At 43.1% G+C, this 22323-nt stretch overlaps 1 protein-coding gene across 4 annotated transcripts in view; it reads left to right on the plus strand.

Moving 5' to 3' along the window:
- tenm1 (teneurin transmembrane protein 1) overlaps positions 1-22323 on the plus strand; it is a 2368941-nt gene that overhangs the window by 929127 nt on the left and 1417491 nt on the right. For all 4 annotated transcript variants that reach the window (XM_072595290.1, XM_072595294.1, XM_072595295.1 and 1 more), the window contains one exon: positions 3923-3990. The gene's annotated coding sequence lies outside the window, so the exon portion shown is untranslated. The remainder of the gene's footprint in view (positions 1-3922; positions 3991-22323) is intronic.

Genomic DNA, 22323 nt, shown 5'->3' on the forward strand with positions numbered 1-22323 from the left:
GCATGTCCTTGGTGGAGTGGGAGGGGGAGTTGAAGTGTTGAGCCACGGGGTGGTTGGGTTGGTTGGTGCGGGTGTCCCAGAGGTATTCTCTGAAATGTTCTGCAAGTAGGCGGCCTGTCTCCCCAATATAGAGGAGGCCACATCGGGTGCAGCGGATGCAGTAAATGATGTGTGTGGAGGTGCAGGTGAATTTGTGGCGGATATGGAAGGATCCCTTGGGGCCTTGGAGGGAAGTAAGGGGAGAGGTGTGGGCACAAGTTTTGCATTTCTTGCAGTTGCAGGGGAAGGTGCCGGGAGTGGAGGTTGGGTTGGTGGGGTGTGTGGACCTAATGAGGGAGTCATGGAGGGAGTGGTCTTTTCGGAACACTGATAGAGGAGGGAAATATATCCCTGGTGGTGGGGTCCGTTTGGAGGTGGCGGAAATGACGACAGATGATACGATGTATATGGAGGTTGGTGGGGTGGTAGGTGAGGACCAGTGGGGTTCTGTTCTGGTGGCGATTGGAGGGGCGCAGCTCAAGGGCGGAGGAGCGGGAAATGGAGGAGATGCGGTGGAGAGCATCGTCGATCACATCTGGGGGGAAATTGCGGTCTTTGAAGAAGGAGGCCATCTGGGTTTACGGTATTAGAACTGGTCCTCCTGGGAGCAGATGCGGCGGAGATGAAGGAATTGGAAATATGGGATGGCGTTTTTACAGGGGGTAGGGTGGGAGGAGTTGTAGTCTAGGTAGCTGAGAGAGTCAGTCAGTTTGTAGTAAATGTGCGTGTTGATTCGGTCGCCCAAGATAGAAATGGAGAGGTCTAGGAAGAGGAGGGAGGAGTCTGAGATGGTCCAGGTAAATTTGAGGTCAGGGTGGAAGGTGTTGGTAAAGTGGATGAACTGTTCAACCTCCTCGTGGAAGCATGAGGCAGCGCCGATACAGTCATCGAAGTAGCGGAGGAAGAGGTGGAGGGTGATGCCAGGGTAGCTGCGGGAGATGGACTGTTCCACAGCCTACCCACCATCTGGCTCTCAGGGTGACACACCTTTTTTTAAATTTCTTTATTTTTATTAACACCCACACTACCACCTAACTGCGGTAGTGCATATTTTCCCCCAGCACCCATGGTGTGTGTGTGTGCAGGTGTGAGACACAGTGAGGGACACAAGGTGTACGAATCTTTATTCAAGTTCCACCACCAGGAAGAAAGAAAACACCCGAGTGGCTAGTGACCAGCAGTGCCCTTCACATCAAAGGGCAATGCTGTGTGATCAAACAGTGAAGGGGAGGGCAGGGATTAAATTAAAATAGAGTTGGAGGGGGAAATAATGCACTCCACTCCCTGTGGCACCCACCTCTCCTTGAACAACTCCAGGGTGTTGGTGGAGACAGCGTGCTCCTTCTCCAAGGACACTCGGGCTCTAACGTAACCCCGGAAGAGGGGCAGGCAGTCGGCCCTAACGACCCCCTCCACAGCCCGCTGCCTGGACCTGTTGATGGCCAGTTTGGCCAGGCCCAGGAGCAGACCCACGAGGAGGTCCTCGGACCTGCCCTCCCTCCTCCGTACCGGGTGCCCAAAGATCAGGAGCGTGGGACTGAAGTGCAACCAAAAGCAGAGGATGAGGTTTTTAAGAGAATCAAAAAGGAAGTGCAAACACCCACACCCAATATACAAGTGGTCCACGGACTCCACAGCGCCATAGAACAAGCAGTTGGGGTGGGAATCTGTGAACCACTGCAATCTGCGGTTGCAGGGGACCGCTGTGTGCAGCGCCCTCCACCCCATTTCCCTGAGAGAAAGTGGGAGGACTCCCGCGTAGAGAGCCTTCCACTGGGAATCCCCACCGCCCGGTGGTAACTGGGCACACCAAGGCATGTCCGGGCGGTGGAGGAGGGAGAAGAGGTGGACGGTGTGCAGCAGCAGTCGATACATGGCCCACCTGTTTACGTCCTTAAAGGGACAAAATTAAAATTCTGGAGGCGGCTCAGGTCGTGGGGCACAGGTTCCCGCGGGAAGTACGGGACCTTGGGGCCAATGTGAAATTCCGTCCGGCCTGGGGTGAGCGCAGATGGGATCCCACCGCACACCTGAGCATCCTCCAACTGGTGCACTACGTCGGGTCCGAGAACCGCCGTTTTAAGGCGTCGGATGGCGGTGGCCACGTACCGGACGTCTCCTGCTGCCCTGCTAGCTATGTCCTGCGGCAGCGTCCAGCCCAGGCCCCCGGCACCCAGCACGTCCCCGACTCTGGTCACCCTCGCTGCCACGGCCCTCCCCTCTGACAGCCACTCGAACCCGCGAGTACGGAGGTGCGGATTCCTGAGCAATGGCTCCCTGACGACAGTTGCTACTCCTACCAAAGGGTAGGTGCGATGCGATTCGACCATGTTCCAGACAGTGATCAGGTCCTGGTAAAAGACAGGCAGCGTCTTGAGGGCGACCTTCAAACCGTCACGGTCGACGAACAGGAGCTGCGTGTCGTAGTTGAGGTTACGCACCTGGCGGAAAAAATACGTCGCCAGGGCGCACCACCTAGGAGGAGGCTCGACGTAAAGGTATCGCCGCAAGGTCTGAAGGCGGATCGTCGCGACCTGGGTGCGGACGCACACCAGCGACTGACCGCCCTCCTCAATAGGGAGACTCAGACCCTGCACAGCGACCCAGAGCATCTCTGTCCCAGAAGAAGTCGACCAACGTTCTCTGGATGTCAGCGACAAAGCCAGGAGGAGGGACCAAAGTGACCAGCCGGTACCACAGCATGGCGGCCACCAGCTGATTTATGACCAGCACTCAACTCCTGTGAGATAGCACTCAGAGCTGTCCTGTCCAGCGGCATAGGCGAGCCGAGACTTTGGCCTCCAGCTCTTGCCAGGATTCCTCAGCTGGGCTGAGATAGAACCCAAGGTAGAGGAGATGGGTGGTACTCCAGCTGAACCCCCCGTAACTCCTTCGGCAGGGAGTCCACCCGCCACAGACCGACCAGTAGTCCGGAACTTTTGGCCCAGTTGATCCTGGCAGAAGACGCTGCCGAGTACATGGCCTGGCACTCACGCATCCTCCCCAGGTCAGCCGGGTCAGTGAAAGTGAGGAGCACGTCGTCGGCATAGGCCGAGAGGACCACCCCCGTGCCCGCGCCGCGCAGAACCAGCCCCAACAACCTCCTCCACAAGAGGCACAGGAAAGACTCCATGCACAGGGAATACAGCTGGCCGGACAGGGGGCAGCCTTGACGCACTCCTCTCCCGAAGCGAAGGGGCGCCATCAGGGACCCGTTAACTTTAACCAGACACTCTGCAGCGGCGTACAAAAGTCGGATCCGGGTGACGAACTGGCTGACCTCGTTACAAACACTGCAAGCACCTCTAAGATCTCTGATTTTGTTCCAACACTTCTGATTTTGCCAAGCATTTGGCACGGTCCATTGCTGATCAGTTTGTAGCTTCAAATAAATTTTTTGTAATGCTTTTGTCACAAAAGTATTTTGATGTTGAAATGCATTCAAAAAAATCTTACCAGTTTGGAGTTGAAAGCAACTATTGGATTTATATAGCAAGGAAAACAACTGTGCAGAGAGCAACAGGTATAAACTTTTGATAGTAATGGTCTATCTTTAATTTCACAACTGCTAAAAGGCATGGTTTGAATTTTGTGCCTTTTTTTGTTTTTGTTTCAGATTTTTGGCAGTTGTAGCCTCATTGCAAACTAAATTACCCTAAATGATTCAAGATCGTTGGGTTGATGGCTATGTTTCAATATGAGCAATGACCACTGTATGAATACTGCTCTTTTAAGCAAAGTATGAGACTAAAATTGTGTCAGAGCCTCCAGGACATATCTATGTTCACAGTTATGAATTTGCATTAATCACCTGCAACATTGTTTCAGGTAATTGGTTTTAAGTTTTGACTTCCTGTAATCATGCGTATTTTTGTTTCATCAGTTGTGGCCATTACTGATACTGATGTGTGACATTGGGAGGATGTAACATTAATTCTGTCGGTTCCACTGGTGAGTGCTACCAGCAATTTTCTTTACCCTTTTCTCAATGTGTTGAATTTGTATGTATGACCAGGGCAACTCGTGCTGAAGGGTGATTGACAGTCTCTAAGAGATACATAACACCTTCCAAAGACAGAAGCTGAAAAGCAAGCACTGGTATGGAAGAGGAAGCTGTCTGAAGTAGACAGTTGATGAGACAAGAGAGTTTGTCCCTGAATTGTTCACACACACAAGTCCAACATACATCAGTTACTTGTCTTAGACTCAAGTTAAATGAGATTAGAATTAATTACAGTGCAGGGTGTGAATTGCAACCTCAACATAAAGTATCAACTGAAGTATAAGTATAAACTGAGCAGTTGCCTTTACCATCTTTTATAGGCAACTAGAATTTGACATCAGTATGTTGTCAGCTAGTTCGAAGACTGTTTCTGAAATGTACCAGCTGTCAGCTTATTGGCAATAACTCAGGATAGATTTAATTCTTAGGCCAGCGACATGTTCCATCTTCTACACTTGCAGTATAGGATCAGGTTTATCAACATACCTGACTGGACAGCAGATTTATAGGTGTTAAATTAAACATCAATTATTCACACCTTCAGGATTTTGTAGCGAATATTATCTAATTGCAGAATAACATCTAATGTTCGTTGCAATGTTGCAAATTTGCGATTTTTATGTGTGGGTTGATTGGTTACCTTGCGTACATTGCTTGTTGTGAAATGCTGAAGGGGTAAGTTGTTTGATAAGATCTGCCAATAGTTGTGACGGATAACCCACATATATATCTTCGTACCTGCATTGAAATTCATGCAGCATTATACTCATTTATTTGGTAGGCAGGATGTCTTTTATGCTTAATGATAGAATTCTGTTAGTAGCCAAAATCATACCTGTTGCTACTGTTATTGTAGCAATAGGCTTCACCTGCTACTCAAACTTTTGAAATACCTTCCTCTTCCAGTATAATCTGGACTGGACACTTTACACAATTATGATGGCTTCAGCCCATTTATGATCTTGTCTTATTGAGCAAGAAATGAACTGACAATCAATTAAGATTTTCAGTTATACTCACTTTGGCACACTTGCATATATACTGGAAGCTACATATATAAATACACAGGACCCTGTTCTTTACTGACAGAATGAACATCTATGCCTGCTTCAACACACTTCTCAGTGTCAACCAGCCTGGTCTATAATTTTTTTTTAAAAAATAACTTAGCTGTTAACTGTCAATCATTGTTAATTGGTATCTTTTCCATGGCAGCACCTCTACCAATCACTTGTAAGCACATCAGCACTATTTTCTCACTCAGTAGGATTATTGTTGCCTCTTTGGTATAATTTTAAGTGAATTATCCTACTAGTACAACAAAATGTCCTTTTCGAGCAATAAATCTAAAATTATTGGATATTTATATTCAGTTTTGCAGAAATTTCAATTTATGGTATTAGCATATGAAAACTTCAATTTTGTGACATCTTTGTATATTACTTTACCAGTAAACGGTTTTTTAAAAATCCATTAAAATAATGTTAAATTGTGATGCTGATATGCTTTAATTTCAAAGTAATTCTATTGACACATTTCAAGTGACACTTTAAAGCTATTCACCTTCTGGTTAAAATCCAAGTTATTTTGATTTTCAAAGAGGAAAGATCTGCACTGTGTACAAATTGCATCTTCTACCATTGACAATACAGCTCCAAGACTTAGAAGCCTCTGTTTTCAAATAGAAAACATCCAGGTATATTGAGGGAAATAATTGACCTGTTTCAATTTTGAATGTCAAATAAGAAACAGGGGAAAAAAAATGACACAGGTAGACTTTTGTTTAAACAACACCCATTATCAATTAAGGAAAACCCAAAGCATTTTACAGGCTGTGAAGTACTTTGGAATGCTTTCATAACTGAAACAAAATCAGCTGATCTGTGTGAATAGAAATCACACAAATCTGGTTTAGTGAGGGATAAATATTGGTTTGGTGACTGGGGAAACTCCCCTGCTTTCTTTTGAATTAGTGCCATGGATTCTGCTTGACATTCCATTTGAGAGACAACACCTCCAAAAGTGCAGCATTCTATTAATATGGCACAGGAGTGTTGGCCATAATTTGCAGAGGTGCCTCATTTCAGTTTCTCATTCTGTCTTTGACATTTTCTCTTTTTCACTTCCTTTGACTGTTGTCAGTATTAATATTCAAATATTGTTTAACTGCTACTTTCTTTAACTATTGAGTGACTGTAAGACCTCATGGAAGGAGTGATGGAAGAAGAAGTACCAAGTAGGTGAACCATCTTGGCCTGCTTCAGAGGTCCACAGCATCATAGATACCACTTTGCAGCTAACACACTGCATACTGCAAAGACCGTGGATCCTGACAACACGCCAGCAATAGTGCTGATAGTTCTGCTCTGAACCTAGTCTACCCCTAGCCAAACTGGTCAAGTTCTGCTGCAACACTGGCATCTACCTTATAATGTGGAAATATACCTAAATATGTCCTGCAGATAAAAGGCATGACAAATCCATATTGGATAATTCTTGCCCAATCAAATCAGTCTCCTCTCATCCATCCGTAAAATGATGAAAGGTGTCATTAGGAAGCAGCACCTGCTCAGTTAAAGCCTGCTAATTGACATCAGGTTTGGATTCCACGAGGGCCACTCACCTCCTGAGCTCATTACATGTTCAAAGATGGACAAAATGGCTGAATTCCAGAGGTGAACTGAAAGTGGCCACCCTTGACATCAAGGCCTCATTCAATGGGGTACAGCATGAAGGAGGGCTCACAAAGCTGGAGTCAATGGGAATTGGGGCAAGACTCTCCTCTGATTGGAGTCATGCCTGGCACAAAAGAAGATGGATGTACTTGTTGGAGGTCAGATATCTCAGCTTCAGGATATCTGAGCAGGTATTCCTCAGGCTGGTGTCCCAGGCCCAACCGTCATCAGCTGCTACATCAATGATTTTCAATCCATCATGAGGTCAGATTGCACAATGTTCAACATCATTCACAACTCCTCAGATTCTGAAGCGGTCCATGTTCAAATGCAGCAAGACATGGACAGTATCCAAGCTTGGACTGAAATGTGATAAATAGCATTCACGGCACACAAATGCCAGACAATGAAAGTCCGGAACAAGAAGGAATAGAGCAATTGACCTTGACATTCAATTTCATTACCATCACTGATCCCACTTTCAAAAGCCTGGGGGTTCTTATTGACTACAAATTGAATTGGACCAGCCATATAAATCAGTGGCTACTGGAGAAGGTCAGAGGCTAGGAATCCTGTGCAACTCACCTCTTGACTCCCTAATGCCTGCCCACCATCCACAAAGAACAGGAAAATCGCCATTTCAGGCAGGAGTCCTTCATCAGGAATGAGGCTGGAAGCCTCGGGGGTGGAGAGATAAATGGGAGGGGGTGGGGCTGGGAAGAAGGTAGCTGGGAGTGCAATTGGTGGATGGAGGAAGGAGTAAAGGTGATAGGTCGGAGAGGAGGGTGGAGTGGATAGTTGGGAAGGAAGATTGACAGGTGGGACACCCCTCAACTATGACCTCACACCCCCATCACCAAACCATCATTCCCAGATACAACCTCATCACCTCAGGTGAACACCCACCCATGCTTCCAACCTCATAGTTCAGGAACCCCGCACCACCTGATTCTACCTCTTTCCCAAGATCCACAAGCCTAACTAACCCGGCTGACCCATTGTCTCAGCCTGCTTCTGGCCACCGAACTCATCTACGCCTACCTCAATATTGTCCTACTCCCCCCAGTCCAGGAACTCCTCACATACACTCGGGACACCACCCACCCCTCCACCTCCTCCAAGACTTCCATTTCCCTAGCCCCCAATGTCTCATCTTCGCCATGGATATCCAGTCCCTCTACACCTCCATCCACCATGACCAGGGCCTCGAAACACTCCGTTTCTTCCTCTCCCAATGTCCCAAGCAGTACCCTTCCACTGACACTCTTATTCGTTTGGCTGAACTGGTCCTTACCCTCAACAATTTCTCTTTTGAATCTTCCCACTTCCGCCAGACAAAAGGGGTAGCCATGGGCATCTGCATTGGCCCCAGCTGTGCCTGTCTCTTTATCGGCTACATAGAACAGTACATCTTCTGGAGTTACACTGGCACCACTCCTCACCTTTTCCTCCGTTACATTGATGACTGCATCAGTGCCACTAGTGCTCCCACGAGGAGGTTGAGCAGTTCATCAATTTCACCAACACATTCCACCCCAACCTTACATTCACATGGACCATCTCTGACACCTCCCTCCCCTCCCAGACCTCTCTGTCTCCATCAACGATAACTGACTCAACACTGACATTTTTTTTATAAACCCACCACCTCCCACAGTTACCTGGATTAAACCTCCTCCTACTCTACCTCCTGCAAAAATGCTATCCCATATTCCCAATGCCTCCGCCTCTGTTGTATCTGCTCCCAGGAGGACCAGTTCCACCACCGAACATACCAGATAGCCTCCTTCTTTAAAGACCGTAATTTCCCCTTCCACGTGGTTGACGATGCCCTCCAATGCATCTTATCCAAGTCCTGCACCTCCACCCTCAAACCCCATCCCTTCAACTCCAACAAGGACAGAACCACCCCCCCCCCTACAAATGGACCCCACCACCAGGGATATATTTCCCTCCCCACACCTATTTGATTTCCACAAAGACCGTTCCTTCTGTGACTACCTGGTCAGGTCCATGGCCCCCAACTGCAGATGCTGGAGTTTAGAGTCAAGATTAGAGTAGTGCTGGAAAAGCACAGCAAGCCAGGCAGCATCCGAGGAGCAGGAAAATCAATGTTTCGGGCAAAAGCCCTTCATCAGGAATGAGGGTGGGAGCTTCGACCTCATGCCTGAAAAAGGGTTCCTGCCCAAAACATCAATTTCCCTGCTCTTCAGATGCTGCTTGACCTGCTGTGCTTTTCCAACACCACTCTAATCTTGACTCTAACCTCCAGCATCTGCAGTACCTACTTTCACCTGCCATCCAGGATAAAGCAACCCACTTGATTGACAACTCATCCACAACTTCCACTCCCTCTACCACTGATGCTTAGGAGCAGCAGCAAGTACCATCTGCAAGGTTCACTACTCAAATTCACTAAAACTCCTTCCAAATCCATGACCACTACCAACTAGAAGGACAAGGACAGCAGATACATGGGAACACCACCGTGTACAAGTTCCCCTCCAAGTCACTCACCATCCTGATTTGGAAATATATTGCCATTCCTTCCGTGTCACTTGGTCAAAATCCAGGAATTCCCTCTGTTTCAGCATTGTCCATGTATTGACAGATATGGACTACAGGGATTCAAGAAGGCACCTCTGAACAGATTGAATCGATAAATAAGATATATATTTTTTAAAAAGTATATTTAACAGGTTAGGTTCCAGAGAATTGATTGATCCTGATTAAAGGTACAATTTCATCTAAGACCAATTATGCTGGTCATCGACTAATCCTCATGAGTATCAGCAAGATTTACTCTGGCAACAAAACAGTTTCAGTGATAATCCTATCAGATTATGTTGCTTCCTCATTGATCCTTGGGTTTCTGATTTAAGTCTGAATTTAGAATTGCTATTGAGGTAACAGAATAAATGTTTTAACTCTACTGACTCTTCTTCAGAACTGTACTCAAAATGTAAACTCTTTTCTTTTCAAAGATGCTGTTCAAACCTGCTGAGTTTCTCCAGCAATTCCTGTATTTGTTTGTTTCAGATTTCCAGGTGCACAATTCTTTATTTTGTTTTGTTGCAACTGAGATGTTAGGAATCTGAACTAAGGACTTAATAAAAATCAAGTAATTAAATTATGCAAAAAGAGGCTATCATTTTCTTTCAACTCCCTTAACTCAAAACAGCAGTGTCTGTTTTCTGCTGCAATAATGCCATACCCAGGGTTACAACTCAATTCGGTGGTTACTTTAAGTTGATTTTCATGCTGCAATGTAAGCAAATAAACAATGCAAGGTGTTTCTGTACAGTTCCCATGTTTTCAAACATGCACAAGACTTTTCAGAAATCATTTTATTTCAAACTATGTAAAATATAAAGTGGGCAGCATAGCTCAAAGAATGTGGAAATATTTTAACTTCTTTGCAGATAATCTCAAAAGGCAGATCTTCAGTCTTGTGTGTATGTGCCTCCATCTTTGTGTGTGTGTGTGTTCATATAGTTCATGGGGAATGTGGAGGTCAGAAAATCAAAAATATAACTGGGTGAATAGTGTCCAAGTAATCCATTTGACTTTGTGCTTTTAAGCTGACAACGACTCTAACAAAAGAAGTGTTTTCACCATGATTTTCGAATCCAGAAAAATATTCTGAGTATTTGTGGAATCGATCTCCCTACAACCGACAACTGCATGCAATTAGCACCATAATGCATTTGGCAGCATAGCTGCACTCTAAATTTACATTCCTCTTCAGAGCTAGTTCATGAAATTTCAGATTTTCTGCATTAGAAAAGTCAGATTAATTTCCCAAAAACTGCCGGTGGCAATTGTGTAGCAACGACTTGGGTACAACACTTTCAACTTCATTATAACTTAGATTATATGATAAATTTTGGAATTGTTTCTCCCCCTTGTAGCAAGTCTCTTACAAATTGAAATGCATGTGTAGAAAAAAAATTGCATCTCCAATTTAAATTTTCTTTTTCATTATAAAATATATCAAGGATTTTCTTCACCTTGGCCCGTTTTATTCATGTTATTGTTCATGTGTTATGATGTTCTGAACCTGGAAAGTCAGGGAAGGTTTTGCTAGCACTTGAGGAGTCATTTGCAGGAGTTGAATGAGAAAGCCCTTGAACTAACACATGAAAAGAGTGAAATGTCAAGCTTATTTGTGGTGAGAATAAAGACATATCACAGGCACATTATTTGCAATTACTGCAGGAAGCTGCTGTCTGGAAGAGTTCATGGTAGTGGGTCAAAAAAAGCAAAGAATAGAATGGCAGGCTGATGCAACGAAATAAGTGAATAAAATTGCAGGATGTAATGGTTCCAAAAACCTTTGGAGTAGACTGGCAATTGTATGATGGGAAAAGGATAGAAAGTGAATGAAATAAATATGTAAAAGTAACTTGAGAATAATAAAGTGTTACCAATGTATGAGTGCTGTGTTTTTGGATGATGACCTCGGGACAGAGTATAGATGAGAAATAGGGCAGACCCGAAGTGAGATCCTCAATAACTTGGAGGTAATTATACAAAAATGGAATGAACAACCATTTTATAAATAATTTTAGCAGCCATGCCAATTTTTTAATAATTTTGAAATGAAGAATGTCTTTTTTTTTGCCCAAACACTATTTAATCAATTAAGGGACAATAGGACTCATCGGAAGTTACATTTGGGGAAGTTTATTAAAGAAAAGATTTGCTGAACAAACTTTGTCTGTTACACCTGCAGCACATTTCATTTAAGTATGCAGAATTTCACCATACAAGATTTTTGACCCCAGGCTCAAATCCAGTTATGGAGATTGACAGGTGGTGTCTCCAGATTCTTCAAAATCTGATAAGCAATGAAACCTTGTATAACCATCTGACCATGCCAGCATCAGGCTTTTATTGATTGACCCTAGCTATTGCTAGGCAAATTTATTTGGCTTTTATTTATACCTACTCTCCAGAAAGCAGTTGGACTTAGAACTTTAGATTGGAATACAGCATGAGCTGGTAATGAAACAGAAATCTGAACCTGCATCTTCTACTGTATGAATGTTTGTCACACGGACTTGTTGCTGTTACCCAGGGGAACTGGGGTGAGCCAATAGGCATGTGTTAGTAGCATGACCAAGATCTCAGTACTTGCCCTTTCATAACAGGTCCTTGATCTCGCAAAAGGCAGTTCAGTTGTCCTTGTCATCTCAGGCAATCTCTTTGACACAAGGAATAATGAAGGTCCTCCAGAATTCACATCCTCCTCTAAGTCCCATGAAATGTTGGCCGCCTATTTGGACATGCACATGAACATTAAATAAAGTGAGATTGCAAACACACCACTATAACGTCCTCTACAATGAAGATACTAAACATTTCCCTACAGCTTTCATTGAGTGTCATGCATGAGGCAAGCCAGCATAGTTAGGTGTCTGACTAATCAAGTCCCTAAAAAGGATGATTATGTACACAGATGAAAGTGCAAACAATAAATTATGTAATGTTTTCAAGATAAAAGGTAAATTTCATTGAAAAACACGGTCACCTTTATAGTCTCATAAATACTTAGGTTTTGTTTGCATATCAGTACAACTTGGTGTAAACTTGATTGCAGCAGCTGAAGCAGAGGCAGGCTGCTGGATGTGATGCACATTTCCTGTGTTATGGCCCCAGCTGATGGTAATACTGGACAAGTCAGATTACAGAGGATAACTTGACTTGATCGTAGGCGTTATTTTTACAGTTTAGTTACCATGGAAAACTTCAACATTTATTGCAAGAAAAGAAAAAAAAAGCTATATACAAAAATGGCAATCTGGAAAGATGTTATAAACAGCAAAAAGAAAGATTCAACCCTTGTTCCCAGAAGTATCATAGAGTCATAGAGTTGTACAGCACAGAAACAGAAGCTTCAGTCCAACTCAACCTTGCTGACCAGATATCCTAAAATAATCTAATTATCTTTGCCAATATTTGGCCCATATCCCTCTAAGCCTTTCCTATTCATATACCTATCCAGATGCCTTTTAAATGTTGTAATTGTACCAGCATCCACCACTTCCTCTGGCAACTCATTCATACAGGCACCACCCACTGTGTGAAAATATTGCTCCTTAGGTCCCTTTTGAATCTTTCCCTTCTCACTTTAAACCTATGCCACTAATTCTGGACTCCCCCACCCTGGGGAAAAGACCTTGTTACTTTACTCTATCCATGCCCTTCCTGATTTTATACACTTCCAACAGGTCACCCCTCAGCCTTTGATGCTTCAGAGAAAATAGCTGCAGCCAATTCATCCTTTCCCGAAAGTACAAATCCTCCAACCCTGGCAACATCCTTGTAAATCTTTTCTGAGCCCTTGCAAGTTTAATAACTTTGTTCCTCTAGAAGGGAGACCTGAACTGAATGCAGTATTCCAAAAATGGTCTCAACAATGTTCTGTACAGCTGCAACATGACATCCCAAATCTAAGAGTCAATGCGCAGACCAATAAAGAAAAGCAGACAAAACACCTTCTTCACTACCTTCACTACCTGCAACTCCACTTTCAAAGAACACCGAACCTATCCCAAGGTCTCTTTATTTGGCAAAGTTCCCCAGGAACTCAAACCTGGTGAAATATCATTGTTATTTTCACTTTATTGCTCTATCCTCAACTGACATGGTTGCAAGCATTTGCTTTTGGTAAATTTCAGCACATTCACATGATGTGATACTCCTTACTACTTTCTCTCCCCAAGACCATTGACACAGGCAAACTCATTGACTTTTCTCACTGAACCCAAAGGAAAAAAACATGGCTTTTTCCAGTTCATGTACTTTTAAGCATATCAGCTGGTATTTCTTTCTGAACTGATCCTGATTTTGGTCTCTCTTTCTCTGGAATGAAGTTTACAATTTGTATGCACAAGAGCTAAACTACATTAACACTTCAGCAATTATCTCACCAAGTAGTTTATCAAGTCATGAAGGCTAAGTCACATGATCTTTTGAAAATTTTTTTTGATCCACTTTTTATTTATCCAGTTTCTGTCCCTTCATGAGAAATCAATTCATCTTCATAGAAATAAAATTGAAGAAAAAATGTCAACGTTAGAATTCAAGAATACAACTTTGTCAAGTTCTGAGCAAATTGCGCTATGGTCAGATGTGTGGCAGAATTGGATGTCAAGTGGGGCCAAGTCCATCTTGGCAAAAGTGAGGACTGCAGATGCTGGAAACCAGAGTTTAGATCAGAGTGGTGCTGGAAAAGCACAGCAGGTCAGGAGGATCCGAGGAGCAGGAAAATTGATGTTTTGGGCAAAAGCCTTCATCAGAATGAAGGACTTTTGCCTGAAATGTTGACCTGCTGTGCTTTTCCAGCACCACTCTGATCTGAACCCCATGTCCATCTTGACATCAGGAGCAACATGAAACATCTGTTTCTCTGTTTCACTACTGGCATAGTGAGTTTCTCACTCAAGAGTGGTGACTAGTTAATTGATCGTCATTATAGGTCGTTAAATATTTTGTTAACAGCCCAATTCATGTAATTAATATTCAGCTCCCTGTGTCACCAAACTGGCCAAACAAGCTCAATATTGGGCAAACAGACAATGAAACTCACTCTGCTAATGTCACCCACCTCCTCACTAAGACTCATGCTCTACCACTATCACTCCTACCTGCACTATCCTCTCCACTCATCCGCACCCGCTCCAATCCCCAACACCATTAACTCTGCATTACCTCTGTCTTGACTACTCACTCGTTCTGGACACTTGCACCAACGTTAACAGCCATGCCACACATTGCAACTTCTCATAACATCTGCCCCTCTCTCTCATTCTATGATAAAAACATCCTTGTAAATCTTTTCAGAACCCTTTCAAGTTTCACAACATCCTTCTAACAGGAAGGAGACCAGAATTGCATTCAATATTTCAAAAGTGGCCTAACCAATGTCCTGTACAGCTGCAACATGACCTCCCAACTCCTGCACTCAATACTCTGACCAATAAAGGAAAGCATACCAAACCCCTTCTTCTCTATCCTATCTATCTGTGATTCTTCTTTCAAGGACTCTTGTTCAGCAGCACTCCCTAGGACCTTACTATTAAGTGTATTAGTCCTACTAAGATTTGCTTTCCCAAAATTCAAATTGCCCTCACAATTATCTAAATTAAACACCACCTGCCACTCCTCAGCCCATTGGCCTATTTGATCAAGATTCTGTTGTAATCTGAGGTAACCTTCTTTGCTGTCCACCAAACCTCCAATTTTGGTGTCATCTGCAAACTTACTAACTGTACCTCTTATGTTCACATCCAAATCATTTAAATAAATTCTGAAAAGTAGTGGACCCAGCACCGATCCTTGTGGCACTCCACTGGTCACAGATCTCCAGTCTGAAAAAAAACCCTTTACCACCACCCTCTCTCTTCTACTTTTGAGCCAGTTCTAATTCCAAGTGGCTAGTTCTCCCTGTATTCCATGAGATCTCACCTTGCTAACCATGAGGAACCTTGTCAGATTTAAACAAAATATTCTAATCTTGGTCACAGCCGTGATAACTTTGACCTGCATCTGCTGGAGGTTTGGGATCTTAAGAGCTCACTTTTGCTGGGCTTGTTCTCCATGGGTGCAGGTGTAATGTGGCCAGTGATAGGAGATGTGGATCAGCCACCAATCGTGTCCTGATGGAAAGCTACTGGTGCAACTGGTGTGCGTTTCTTCATCCAGATCTGCAATTGCAGCTTCCTATCCCCCTGAAATGAATACAGACTGCATGGGAGATTTAGGTGTCTCATCCCCTGGCTCCTCACTTAACTTCTGCTTTGTAATGCTAAATGTCTAGAAAGATACAGTACAAGTCAGAGAGCACATGTGTCAATTGTATGGCATGAGCCTCGAAGGTGGTAATCAATCTATCAGTGGAGTAAATCATCCACTTATATACCTGAATGTGGCAGAACTCATGGCATGCACAAATATCTCCATAGTCCACACAAAGTTGCACATAACCCCTGGCATCTCTATCATATTTTCCCGTAACCTTTGCCACATTTCTAGTAGATCTCTTATGGTCCCATACAAAGCCTGTAATCAATGTGAGTCTCAATAGGGACTTGTTTCCCAGCTGTCCTCAGACTGTCAGTCTCCAGCAGCTGCCGAAATATCTCTCTGCTGAATTCACAGGAATGTGACTTTGAATCAAAATATAACCTTTCCACAAACTGGGTTAGGTGTACCTGCACATAGAGGTTGTGGAAACAGTAATGGGACATTCTTTCTGTCACTGGTGTCAGTGTCATGAATGAAGAACTCTTTGGTGTCTTTGAGTGGTTGAAGCCTATGCCTGGATTGTGAGAATCTGTAACAAAGTAAAACACATTGGTCTTCCCCAGAGTCCACGGGCACTGTGCAATTCCTAAGTTGTGACTGAACAACCACATGCCAACACCAAATTCGGTCATTCTCACTCTGCAGACTTGCCAATCAAGGATCACCATCTAATATGGCTTGGCTATACTATTCTCTGGTGATCTAGACACCTTATTCTGTATCATGAGTGAGGATCTTGAGATCAGACAGCCTTCAGTTATAGGTCTGCTGATCTTAGAGTAGAAAGTGGAGATGTTGTGATTTAACACGCTGACTCCTTTGTCTGCATCCAGCCTCACCACACATAAAGGCTCATTAAATTATGCTCACTCAAACCAAACTGTCTCACATTTTGTCCTCAACTTTCTGATGTTGGTTACATTTTCATCCACTTGGCCATACTGCATATCTGCACAAATGCATGCAGTCTCATGCCCACACGAGAAACAATGCACAATGCAACTTATCTAGATGGAATAAAGGAGGTCATTGCACCTTTTCCTATGAGTGGACCTTAGGGTCTTTAAGCAAGCTCCACAGAAGCTTAACTTCTCTGTGATCTCTATCGGACTGCTTCAGTCAGGCAGGAGGGTCTCCTGTTGCTGTCATTTAGGAAGAGCACCACTCACTGTGCGCTGATCTCCTGAAGGAAGAATTGCACAGAGGCATAATTGAACCATGAGGCTGATCTCAATAATAATTTAAATGATTATGTTACCATTGGACAGGAAAGGAGAAAGATATCCATTTTCCCCAATTAATGCAATTAAATTAATCCAGCAATGGCAAAAGAGCATCTGTCTTTGTCTTTGGAAAATTTATGTTTCATTGTCCAAGACCTTGATTATCATTAACATAAATTTCCTGTTTTACCAACTGTAATTAAGTGAATAAATAAAATTTGCAACTTTCCAAAGTCAGAAGCTGCCTTGTCTAATTACCATTTTAGCATAACATTTTTCCAGAAGAGTCCATCAGTATTGAAATAATGAGGTTGCTGTGTAAGTATAGGCAATTTTAACAAATCTTACTGCCACAATTTGGCTATTCATGTGAAAAATTGACACTTTAGAGGAATTTTGAATGCACAATAAAACAGTCCTACTAACAATATCCTCACCGGAAAATTGGATTCTCATGAGAATCATCATCCTCCTTGCAAACTACATTACAACACATAATTAGCTCATGGACAGTGCTATTCTTTTTTTAAAATTAGGCTGTCAATCTGCAGCTTCTCTATATTTAAATGAGAAGAACCATAGACCATGAGAATCATAATGCAAAAAGATTCTTGCATAGTAATGGCAACAATTTTTTAAAATGCTATCATGCAGTATCTGATCAATTCATTCATTAAGCAATTTCAGTTAGAAACTGAGACTTAAGGAGTCTAATGGTAAGTCTGCTTGCACTGCATAAATTATTTAACATTTAATAACCTGTTTTGTTTCTTTAACTATCACCATTACTCTGGTAGAAATTTGATTGTTTTAATTATTGTAATGAAATCTGTTACTTTAAACTTGTGCAAAATTCACGTTCATTTACAACAACGTCAAAGAGAAAAACACTAAAGTATAATTGAGTGGTGAATTCATTTTCTGTGCTTGCATTTATTTTTTAATAATCTACCCAGTGAAACTTGATTGCAATGCTCAGCGAGATGTTATAAAGGGAGACAGCAAATTCAGATTTATTCGCAGGAGCTCATTTTAACCTATGCCACCCAGTAGGAAACCAATGTAATTGGATCAGGCACCTGACCTCACCTTCCATTCCAATAGTAAACTCAGAACAAATTTCTGATATAGAGTGGAGCACAAAAGAACAAGTTCATATCATGAAGGACAAATTAAGTGAGGAAGGTTATCAAACACTGAAATATTGTGCCAGAATACTGAATCTATTCAGACTGATTCAACATTGTAATGGGAAGATGGTACAGTTGGCATTTGGGACAAAGGCACGAAATAGTCTGAAAGGTTATCGTTCCCTGTGATTATGTGACCTTGTGTTATGAAGGGACATGCTTTGCTTCAGATGATATAATTCAAAACTACTATTTTTTAATCAAAATCTTGAGGGTTTATAACATTGTATTATTGTCATTAATTGTCTGTAGTTTGGCCTGCACCAACCAGATTCTATATCAGGGTCAAAGACTGTGCATTTTTGAATCTATGAAATTGTTGCATGGTGCGGTCTGAATTATCCATTCTGCACATGCACAGACAAGATAACAGAGAATATGCTATGCGGCAAATATATCAGTCCCCAAAGCTCTTGCTTTGAAATGATTTTCCATTCCTCAGACTCTGATTACCATATGATGCATCTGCTCTTGCTTTCTTGCAAAAATTGGAATAATGGCAGGCGGTAATGTGAATAATAAGCATCCAATATTGACAAGCAATTAGTTTGAGAAAGTGAGGATAGGGAGGACAAAGATTTTTTTTCTATGAGAGCCACTGTGCCTCATGGTGGGTGAACTACCCAGGGATATCATTCCTGGTCTGTGAGTGAAAATGGGACTCTGGCTACTGCTAACATTAAAATGGTTCTTATTTCATAAGTCAAATGACAAGGAAAGAAACCTCCTGGAGAAGTATTCCATCGGCGCAAAACCCGAACACTGTGGAATATAGGGAGACAGGATGTCACAATTTGTTTAATTACTGTATGCTCAATGGAGTTTTGGCCATATCAGATCAGTCAGCAACTGAGGAGCAGGGGAATCGACGTAAGCCCTTAGGAAGGGCTAATTCTCCTGTTCCTTAGATGCTGCCTGATTTGCTGTACTTTTCCAGCACCACACCCAACTCTGATCTCTAGCCTCACTTTTTCCTTTTGGCCATATCAGGCAACATTCCATCAGAGGTCTTGAGCTGATGTACATTCAAACTGTTTCTTACAGAAGAAACATTGAAATATACAGCTGGTGAAAGAACTCGCTCGTTTTTATGATAGAATCATAGATTGGTTGCAAATTCTATCAGATCGACTGGATCGGTTGAAGAGACAGAGGCAATGAGGAATTTACAAGAGCAAGGGGGTATGTTGGCTGATAGTTATAAGAAGGGAGAAAAGTCACAGATACAGTCACACAGATGAGTTAACTCCAGGAAAGGTAAGTGAGGTAGGCAGGTAGTGCAGGAGGTTTCTGCTTCAAAACAAGTATGCTGTTTTGGAAAATGCAGTGGTGATGGATTCTCAGGAGAATGTAGCATGAATAGCCAAGTTTCTGATATTGAGACTGGCTTCAATGCAATGAGGGGCATGTCGGGGTCCAAGAGATGGATGGTGTCAGGGGACTCTCTAGTCCAAGGCACAGGTGGACATTTCTGTGGCCAGCAGCAAAAACTCAGAATGGTGTGTTGCCTCCCTGGTGCCAGGATCAAGGATGTCTCAGAGAAGGTGCAGAATGTTCTCAAGGGGGAGAGGGTCCAACAGGATGTCATTGGAACAAACAACATAGGAAGGGAAAAGGTTGAGGTTCTGAAGGGAGATTACAGAGACTTAGACAGGAACTTAAAAAGGAGGTCTTTGAGAATAGTAATATCTGGGTGACTCCCGGTGCTACAAGCTAGTGAGGGTAGGAATAGGAGGATAGAGCAGGTGGAATGTGGCTGAGGAGCTGGTGTATGGGAGACAGATTCACATTTTTCGATCATTGAAATCTCTTCGAGGGTAAAATTGACCTGTACAAGAAGGAAGAATTGCACCTGAATTGGAAGGGAACTAATATGCTGGCATGGAATTTTGCTCGAGCTGCTCAGGAGGATTTAAACTAGCAAGGTCAGGGGGTGGGACCCAGCGAGTTAATGAGGAAAGAGATCATTTTGAGACTGGTACAGTTGAGAAAAGAAGTGAGTCAAACAGTCAGGGCAGGCAGGGACAAAGCAGAGAACAGGTCAAGACTGATAAATTAAACTGCATTTATTTCAATGCAAGAGGCCTAACAGGGAAGGCAGATGAACTCAGGGCATGGTGAGGAACATGGGACAGGGATATCATATCAATTACAGAAACATGGCTCAGGGATGGGCAGGACTGGCAGCTTAATGTTCCAGGATATAAATGCTATAGGAAGGATAGAAAGGGAGACAAGATAGGAGGGGGAGTGGCATTTTTGATAATGGATAGCATTACAGCTGTGCTGAGGGAGGATATTCCCGGAAATACTTCCAAGGAGGTTATTTAGGTGAAACTGAGAAATAAGAAAGGGATGATCACCTTATTGAGATGGTATTATAGAACCCCTAATAATCAGAGGGAAATTGGGAAACAAATTTGGAAGGAAGTCTCAGCTATCTGTAAGACTAATAGGGTGGTTATGGTCGGGGATTTTAACTTTCCAAACATAGCCTGGGGCTGTCATAGTGTTAAGGTTTAAATGGAGAGGAATTTGTTAAGTGTATACAAGAAACTTTTCTGAGACAGTATGTGGATGTACCTGCTTGGGAAAAAAGGCAGGGCAGGTGTCTGAGGGGAAGCACTTTGGGGCCAGCGACCACAATTCTATTAGTTTTAAAATAGTGATGGAAAATGTTAGACCCCATCTAAATGTTGAAAGGCCAACTTTGATGATGTTAGGCAAGAACAGTCAAAAGTTGCTTGGGAGCAGATGTTTGCAGGTAAAGGGATTGCTGGGAAATGGAAAGCCTTCAGAAATGAGATAACGAGAGTCCAGAGACAGTATATTCCTGTCAGGGTGAAAGGAAAGACTGCTAGGTATAGAGAATGCTGGATGACTAGAAAAATTGAGGGTTTGGTTAAGAAAAAGAAGGAAGCATATGTCAGGATAGACAGGAGAATTAAGAGAGTCCTTCGAAGAGTATAAAAGCAGTAGGAGTATATTTAAGAGGGAAATCAGGAAGGTTAAAAACGGAACATGAGATAGCTTTGGCAAATAGAGTTAAGGAGAATCCAAAGGGTTTTTACAAATACATTAAGGACAAGTGGGTAACTAGGGAGACAATAGGGCCTCTCAAAGATCAGCCAGGTGGCCTATGTGTGAAGCCACAGGAGATGGGGAAGATACTAAACAAGTATTTTGCATCAATGTTTACTGTGGAAAAGGACATGGAAGATATAGAATGTAAGGAATGAGGTGGTGACGTCTTGAAAAATTTCCATATTTTAGAGGAGGAAGTACTGGATTCTTGAAATGCGTAAAGGTGGATAAATCCCCAGGACCTCATCAAGTGTACCCCAGAGCTCTGTGGAAAGCTAGGGAAGTGATTGCTGGGCCTCTTGCTGAGATATGTGTATTATCGCTAGTCACATGTGAGGTGCTGGAAAACTGGAGGTTGGCTGACGTGATGCCACTATCTAAGAAAGGTGGTAAGGACAAGCCAGGAGCTATAAACCAGTGAGCCTGACCTCAGTGATGGGCGAGTTGTTGGAGGGAAACCTGAGGGACAGGATGTACATGTATTTGGAAAGGCAAGGACTGATTAGGGATAGTCAACATGGCTTTATGCGTGGGAAATCATGTTTCACAAACTTGATTGAATTTTTTGAAACAGTAACAAAGAGGATTGATGAGGGCAAAGCAGTAGATGTGATCTACATGGACTTCAGTAAGGCATTCAATAAGGTTCCCCATGGGATACTAGTTAGCAAGGTTAGATCTCATGGAATACAGGGAGAACTAGCCATTTGGATATAGAACTGTCTGAAAGGTAGAAGATGGAGGGTGGTGGTGGAGGGTTGCTTTTCAGACTGGAGGCCTGTGACCAGTGGAGTGCCACAAGGATTGGTGCTGGGTCCACTAGTTTTCATCATTTAAATAAATGATTTGGATGTGAGCATAAGAAGTATAGTTAGTAAGTTTGTAGATGTAGTGGACAGCGAAGAAGGTTACCTCAGATTACAACTGGATTTTGATCAAATGGGTCAATGGGCTGAGAAGTGGCAGATGGAGTTTAATTTAGATTAATGTGAGGTACTGCATTTCAGAAAAGCAAATCTTAACAGGACTTATACACTTAATGGTAAGGTCCTAGAGAGTGTTGCTGAACAAAGAGACCTTGGAGTACAAGTTCATAGCTCCTTGAAATTATAGTCAAAGGTAGATAGGATAGTGAAGAATGCTTTTAGTATGCTTTCCTTTATTGGTCAGAGTGTTGAGTACAGGAGTTAGGAGGTCATGTTGCAGCTGTGCAGGACTTTGGTTAGGCCACTTTTGGAATATTGCATGCAATTCCGGTCTCCTTCGGAGGGATGTTGTGAAACCTGAAAGGGTTCAGA

This window comes from Chiloscyllium punctatum, chromosome 25, assembly GCF_047496795.1.
Source record: "Chiloscyllium punctatum isolate Juve2018m chromosome 25, sChiPun1.3, whole genome shotgun sequence".
Classification (NCBI taxonomy): Eukaryota; Metazoa; Chordata; class Chondrichthyes; order Orectolobiformes; family Hemiscylliidae; genus Chiloscyllium; species Chiloscyllium punctatum.